The sequence below is a fragment of the Saccoglossus kowalevskii genome, chromosome 15 (genome assembly GCF_978046115.1).
Source record: "Saccoglossus kowalevskii chromosome 15, keSacKowa6.1, whole genome shotgun sequence".
Taxonomy (NCBI): Eukaryota; Metazoa; Hemichordata; class Enteropneusta; family Harrimaniidae; genus Saccoglossus; species Saccoglossus kowalevskii.
In genome coordinates, this window is record NC_140655.1 from 7,122,766 (window position 1) to 7,131,308 (window position 8,543).

Sequence of the window (8,543 nt, forward strand, 5' to 3'; positions counted from 1 at the left end):
GATACATTCAAGGATCATTTGTTTCGATCTATAAATAAAGTGTCTGTAGTGCATGGTACATACTCTCAGTGTACAACTTCTACATAATCTCAAATTTCCGATACGAGAAGCGCATATTTTATTTCAGTATGGAACATCCCGTCACCGACATTTAGTACAGCAACGAACTTTACTGCAAAATGGAGATTATCTCCAAATCAGAACACATTCACTAGATTAGTATGCATTACAATTCTTTATTATTAACAAATCCTCAAATAACACGTCTTACAAATCATATTTCTACATCAGAAGATTGGCGAACAAACCTCATATCTTGCTGATGTTTGTGTTGTTAAATAAAATCCGCGTCAGGTGACTGTCTCAGTCTGGTGAGCTTACCTCATTTAGAGATAAATTCCACTATAGGGAAAAGTAACACAATATACAAGTAAATAAGTCTTTCTTTTTAACCCTTGTATCTGAAGTCCCTCTGAAATATACGTAAAACTATTGATTGTGTTTTATTCCATATATGTCTTGAGGTTAAATGAAAAGAGACACAAATGTCTAGTCTGAAAATATCTTTCAATGATATATATTAATACTATATATATCGATTAATTGTGGCAATAAATTTATCGTTCTCGATAACTGAACCATCAGTCATATCTGGTGGGGCATGGTTATACCTTCAACGCAAATGGCCGAGATCTCGTTGAGAGCAAGAAAAAGTATGAAGCGATGTTCTTCGTCTCTCAAATAGAGCTTTTAATTTCTCTCCCACCATCACGTTCACTGTTTCTAATACCATGGTTACACAAATGAAGGGAATTGTGAACGAAATAACGAGAAATAATTGAATACTGACTGGGAGGTAAAACAAGTTCCACTGTTTCTAGCCTAAGGTCTTTTTACAAAAATCCACGGAAATCCGACTTTTTCTTGGGTACATGCGGGTCTTATGGTTTTGGGATTGAGCTTAAAGATAAAGAACAGAAAAATAAAACATGCCTGGCAATTAGATTATGTTTCGTGTCGAGTACATATCACATTAAACGTCTATGTCTTTCCCGAGGCAATATTGAAGCTGGCGGTGTAGTCCATGTTGTCGCTATATCAGAAATCGCTAGAATCGACGCTCGTTAGTCACGCTTGAATGCTCCGATGAGCATGCAGTTGGTACGTATGTAGCGTGTAACACAATTGCCCCCTCGTGAGGTCATTCTTGCCGACACATACTGCCTGCTGAGTGACAATATATTGATGTGCCCGTGGCGCTATTGGCGAACCACTTCGTTAAAATTGGGTATCTTGGGACCCCGTACATCATACGTGTATTGGAGTGGTACATATATGTCGCGGTGGTTGGGTAATTTTCAAGGACTGGGTGACGAAATTTCCGCAACACATTTTTTTTCTATACAGAATGATTGCAAAACTATGTATGGTCGCAGAACAGGGGTCTGTTGAGCGTTAAACCGAAGTGAACACAGTACTATATTCATGTATATTACATACGTGAAAGGAATGTCAATACGTTTTTTTATGTGATTAAAAGCAGTTGTAGTCATCTATCTGACATGTAATTGAAATAAGAATAGTTGCCACTATAAAATTTAAAAAACATTTCTGTCTGCAAATGAGTCCTGCTAATGGATCTCAGAAGGTATAGTTGACATACACATAAAGCTGACAGCTTGTTATTTTCCAGAAGCCTGGGACAGATAGATAGAGACGTGTAACGATCGCCTTTGAAATGTGTCGTGTATTATGTGTCCAATGAGTAGATTCAACACATTTGCTCATCATTTTCTATTCCAAAACCTTGTTGTTAGTCACTAGAAATGAAAAATAAAGACCATTGGATTCCGTTGTTTGCATTCTTTTCTAACATCATCTATTTTTTTAAGTGAATAAACGCAAGAGAGATAAGATTTAAAATAAAAAATAAACTCTCGCAAATTCAATTCCCGGATTCGTGAGTAGCCAATTGTGTATTTATTTATTAAAAGTCTCCTGACACATTTGTCACGACAACGACACGATGCTACCATTGATCACTGTCACTTCATTATTTAAACAAATGTGTATAGAATGTTTTCTGCCTCAAATCAATGAATTGTATGCCGGTTTCTCGTGTACGTGATATTCTGTCTGATTACGTCAGCAACGCGTTTTCAATCTATTGATATCGCGTAAAGTAGTGCAACAAATACTACTTTTTCGGGATTTTTCGAAGTATCAAACATTTACTCATTATTCGATGCTCTAAATAATATTTGGAGTATGATTTAAATGATCGATCGGCTGGCTATGAACAAGACAGCAGATTACTCGACATACATACCACATTGGCATGAAATGGACAGAAGACATGAGTTGATTATGAATCGTCATCACATATCCATCCCAATCATTCTATATACTTCCCGTCAATTTTGTCGCCTTTCTATATAACACCTAAATCCAGATGTTAAAACGTTTCATTTAGCCGATAATTAACAACGCAATTGTACGAAATTCCGCACTAACAATTCAAGGTATGTATGCATGCAAGCTAATGAAATTGCAAATCAATTTTCGTTTTCACTACAATGCAAACTGTTCATGTTGTACAATAGCAAAAAGAAGTAAAAAACACGCAATGTCGTTTTTTTTGAAGTATTTTGACATTTTTCTTGCATCCGAGTATTTACATCCCCGTTTGTTATCAAAGTTCACTTAGCTTTTATCATCGGCGAATGATTGCAGTATATTCATTGAATTCCTTGTACATTGGAGTTAATGAAGTTGTTAAGTAGATTCGACATTAATACTCGGTAATTCACTGCTTCACTTGGAAGAATGAGTGTATTTGTTACTCAATTGATACTAGGCAGAGGTATCTAATAACATTTTAATGCCAGATAAGTTCACGAAACAGCGATATATTGTGATTAAGTGTACGCTTGTCGATAGTAATGAAGTTATAAGTGAAACATGCTATGCACGGTATGTAATGCGGTGTATCAAATTCAAGAAGCACTTAGCGAAGCTTGCAGGTGAACATTTTAAATGAAACGTCTTCTCCGCGTGTATACTAGTGGTAAATTGCCATTTTGATAACTTTGACTTCTTATTCAATTAAGCACAGTTGTATGCCCTTAGGATAGTTTTCGGTGACTACGTCTCTTAACAATTCCGTGTCAATCACGATGGCCGACATCACTTCGCATTCGCTAACATGATACGTTTGTATATCGAGAGCATTGCGAAAGCTTTTTATTCAAATATAAGTTGATTTATACAGTAATGGCAGCAACGCTAATATGCAACAGAGTGCTTTAATATTATATCACGTGATCTTCACGTTAAGAAGGTCGTGGTGTGTTTTCATTTGCTTTTTCAATTATAATAGCTGCATAACATTAAAACATATGATCAAATTATTTTGAATTGTACAATATTAAGCTGCTATTCATAACAATATATGGTCACTGAACTACGGGTCAAACATCAATGTAAGTGACATCTTTTTAGCCTTTTACCTTTTTAAGTTTATTCTCCCTATTATAACCAATAGAATCAAAAACTAAATACAATGCAAGAACATAAGTGAGAATAGGATCGGAAAATAGCCGTCAAGTGACTGCTAATCTAGTGCGTTCCCATGATAAATATTATTTATTTAGTTACTGAATAATAATTTTTCAACGTAAAATCTTAGAAACAAAAACAAAAACCCCACTCTTGCTTTTTTTCAGTGCTTTTAAACGAAACATAATTTACACTGGATGGAACCGCAAAAGTTCGAGAAGTGGTTTATAAATCGATAATTTGAAATAAACAAAGTTGCGATACTTCGTTCGCTTCGGTTAACTAGGGGAATATTCGAACGACCTTGACAGAATACTGATGAGTAACATTTTCAGACACGACATCGATTGATTAACGTGAGGTAGACCTGAAATGATGTCACACGCCGACGTTACACTTGGTAATTACCCGAGAGAGCCAGGGTAACTATTCTGTATATGCAGTATGAGAGATAGCAACATTTCTAAAATAGAAAATTGTTATCAACATGAGAACTCAGCAAGTTAAGTCATTAATATTGGATTCAAAACGAAAAAATATAGTGAATGTTCAATGTGACCGATTACATATTGAAAGATTACTTTCACCAGCAACAAAATAAAAGACTTTTTTTTTTCATTTTCTATATCGTAATGTCATGGAAAATAAACTCTTCAAAAAGACTTCGTATTCGTTTTGGTGAGTCAAATGTGAATCTTGTCAGTGGAGTCAATAGAGGGCGATATGTCATGAGAATTTTCCCGTTAGATAAAAAAGATTTAAATACGGTACACAAAGAACACATAGTGTATTTTTGGTACAGTTGAGATCAACTTCACAATGCAACAACATGCATCTTTCCGGGTTGATTGTACTAAACATCTGATACCCAAAAGTAAATTATCATAAACTGTTGCGGTGTGGAATTATTAACTTATCATTGTATTAATGATACATACGTATCATTGTATCAAGTCTGCTGCACTGGTGGCACTCTAATAAATGGTTGTTTCCATGGCACCAACTGATGTTTACTGCTTTAGAATCCAGGTTTAAAAATTGGCAAATATAGCTGAGTTCAGTAAGGTAGCACATTTTCCGAACTTTTAGTCTAATTGACATGACTATTGTTTGTTTTTTTAAAAAAAAGCAGACATCTCAACTATATGGAGTTTTCCCTCTAATCACGTTGGATAAAAAGATCAATGAACAAAAACACTGTAACCATGCCACTGTAACCCCCATTTAGAAGTGTCAACAACAAGGAATGCTGCGTTTCTTAGTCGCGTAATGTTATTTGAACATCATAAAGCTCAGAGCCTGCCATTAGAGGTGAAGATGTTGTTAAACCCGCGCTGAATCCTGGGAACACTGCGTATCAGCTTGCGTTTTATTGCAGATGAAAATGCCGGTAAAGATTGTAGCTATTGTTGTACTTGTTTCCAAGTCAGAAGCTAGAATCCCTGACACTGAGATAGCTCACTCACACGATCTACGTGGACATCATTGTTTTTTTTATCTCATACGTCATGAGTTGTTCAGTGTCACAAAAGAGTGTAGTACCTAGAGGTTATTTGCGGTGAATGCCTGCGATAACGGATACAAGCAGTACTGATATACTGACAAATAAAACATGTCACGTGGTCAAGTGTAATATCATCCTCTGCTAAAACGAAAGGAAACGATGGATATCACAGTTGCTCATCATACAATTGTCTGTGTACTATGTAACAGTCCCTGTAATTTAATTGTCACATGAAAACACAATTAGTGAATTAATCGTGCAGGAAGATGTGTTTCACAGAGGTCGGAGCGGGGGTCGGAGGTAGTTTCTCACGAATTGTGTGAAGGCCACTAATTGATTTTACCCCAAACTTAGTAATTATGTTGCTAATACGTGTCTATAAATTTGATTTGTCCTAATGGAAAATATACTGATTGTAATCGGGGTTCATGAATGATGATATTTACTTCGGTTGTCGTGTACCCACCAACGGTTATGTCACACTAAATGTAGCTATATGTACGCAAAACGTCATCTTTCGATTTGTGCTTGAACAATATGCAAAAACAATAGTGCGATGGCGTCGATTTTAATCGCTGTGATATAAATATTTCAAACTGCACCACAACAAATACTCGCTTGATGAATGCCAATAACAGGTGCAATGACGACTGACAGTTAGTACCTGCGAATGCGCGTCCGTTGACGTGCTTAGACGTCACGTCGAATTAGCATAAATTAGCATATTATTTTTTTTTTCAACACTCGAGGCTAGTCATGTGATAAATAGGTTATCATGTGACATCATCTGTTCGTTTGATATTCACTCACATTTGACCCATGAATAATACTAAAACATGACGTCATTCGTGTCAACCTTCTCTACAAACAAGTGCTATCAGTTGATAACCTAATCTGGTATCAGACGGGGATAACATTTACGAGTCAATAAAGAAGAAAAACGTACATACAACTAGTTGTTTCGTGATAAAAACGAAGTAAAATCAAACGTTATGGCTGCCTCTCACTCTAGAGACGTATTTTCAAATCCAATTCGAAATGCCCTAAAACACAGCAAAGTAAATACAACGATTCCTTCATCTTTCTGTCAACACATTGCAATAACAATTGTATTTGTCCATTTCGCACAAATAGAAGCAAACACCGAAAGTCATTTTTTATGAGACATTGTCAAAAATCAGCTATGGTTTGTTTATAATACATCAACTGACTGATTTACTGTAGGGTTTAGGGTGACTAGCACGTTTGTTTCGCAAGCAAGTGATTTAAACTCATTTTAGCTACACTATTTCCTCTAAATCAAAGAGTAGCTAATGTAGCTGCGTTACTATCGCCAAATAAAAGCTATTCCTGTTTGTGTTTTATATAATATTAATTATGTTTTATTTCATAATCATTTGGTCATACAAAATTGGACAAATAGAAAAAAAAACACTTCAAAGAATAATACAAAACACTTGATACTCGTAGTTATCTATTTATAGTAGATAATACAGTTGAACGAAATTCGGAAACGCTTAATGAAAACAAAATTTCTGTGTAGACATAAAAATGTGATGACTCGTTGAAATACAAGCACACAAATTGCACTATTATGCCTTGAAACGTGTTATTACAATAAACTTCCAGATAATTCAGATTTGATTTCTTTGGGGCACCACAATCAGCAACAGTACATACTAGAATAAAACAAACATCTGGAATAACAGATACTTCAATCCCTAACTGCATTCTGAGTATTTACCTAAAATAGGATTAGCTCTTGAACAAAACATATACATTTATACGACTGGGAAAATGCATACATTTGATCTTGCGAGAAACTCACAAACACCAATCATTTTTCTATGACCTTTGATAGAGGGCGCAATAACACACACGTTGTCGGCAGAACTTGGGTTATTGACAACATTCGCGAATAACAAATAAGGCATTCACTCTACATATTATCAAGTTGTACATTTGAGTCATCAGTATAAACATTGAATAACGCCATCTAGCGGTTGCATAGCAACTCTATTAACAGTCATTTTCGAAGTATGCGAAATTCATCCCGTCACGTGTTCTCTATATAGGATATCGATTGGACGATGTGACAGCCAGGTTTTTCAAATGACGCATCGCTAATGACGGTCAAGTGAATTTCTAATATTTTCTGGAATCTAACATTTCGGTTTTTGACATAATTTCAATTGATGAATTGTTGGTAAGTAATCACAATTTATATTTCGGCTGTGATTTTCGTAGTTATGACTGTGGTGGCGACATTCAGTTTTCAACACTGGGATTTTGAAATGAACAACAAAAATTAAAATCCTGTTCGAGGATACTATCAGTTAGTTACATATAGAGCCGGCGGCCACGGGTTCAACGAAAATAATTATAGATCAAAGGCAAGTGGAATCAACAATGTTTCCAGTCCAGTCAGTCTTCCAACGCTTCGTCTACATGATGTCCTCGTGGGTGATCTACACTATGGAACAGTAACACTTTCCATTGTCTGTAACGAAAATTAGTTGTCTGTCTGGAAAATAAGAGTCAAAATAAGTTATTTTCTTGTATGTTTTATATTATGAGGCACCGTGTGGCAATTTTTGCATATTTATACATCAAAAGTAACGAATACAAACAATGTCGCGGCGAAACAAACGGTTCATTATGCAACTGGTCGTTTAGTCGCCACGTGGCTATATTCCAGTCACACCATTTGTTGAAATTTGGTTCCCCAACATTATTATTAAAAGTGTTATTCCCTTTTTGCACTTCAGTGCTTGAGTGATATAATATTTTGGGGTTTGCGTCGGCAATGTTTTAGTATCATAATTTTGTTCGCAGACAGACTCATTCACAATGGGTTGCACTTCAAAGTTATTGGAGGCTGTATACAACAGTGATTATAAAATCGACTCACGCTTCTTTCAAACAACCCAACTAGTGTTCGGATATTGAGCGGCCAACCGACAGCTGATCGCGTTGTAAGTCTCCTCTTTGACAAGAACACTGATATACTCAGCGTAAACATTTTTTTCAATTTCAATTAGCAAGGCCATGAATCAGTTTGCGTGGCTTTAAATCTAGAGTATGACGAAACGATTAAAAAGTGGGCGTCAAAACAGAAGTGACTGGTAACATTGTAGTTTGCGCCTTGTCGGACTCGCTGTCGGTTGAAAATGTACCAATAACCGAAACGACCCCTAGCGATTCAATAAAATGAAACGTTCCAATATGAACATAGGATTTTGATTTTTGCTGTTCATTTCGAAATCTGCCAAGGAAATCAGCAAGGAAGACGAATCGCAACTGTTTTACTAATATGATTGTGTGTACTAGTTGTATGTTTCTATAATCACTTCATTGTTATATTATTACATTTCATACAATTCTATTTTAATGTTAATTAATAAATATAAATAAATAAATAAACTGTTTTAAATCCATTGTAAATTTGTGTTTGTGTATAAATGGCTACGTTTCTAGTTCT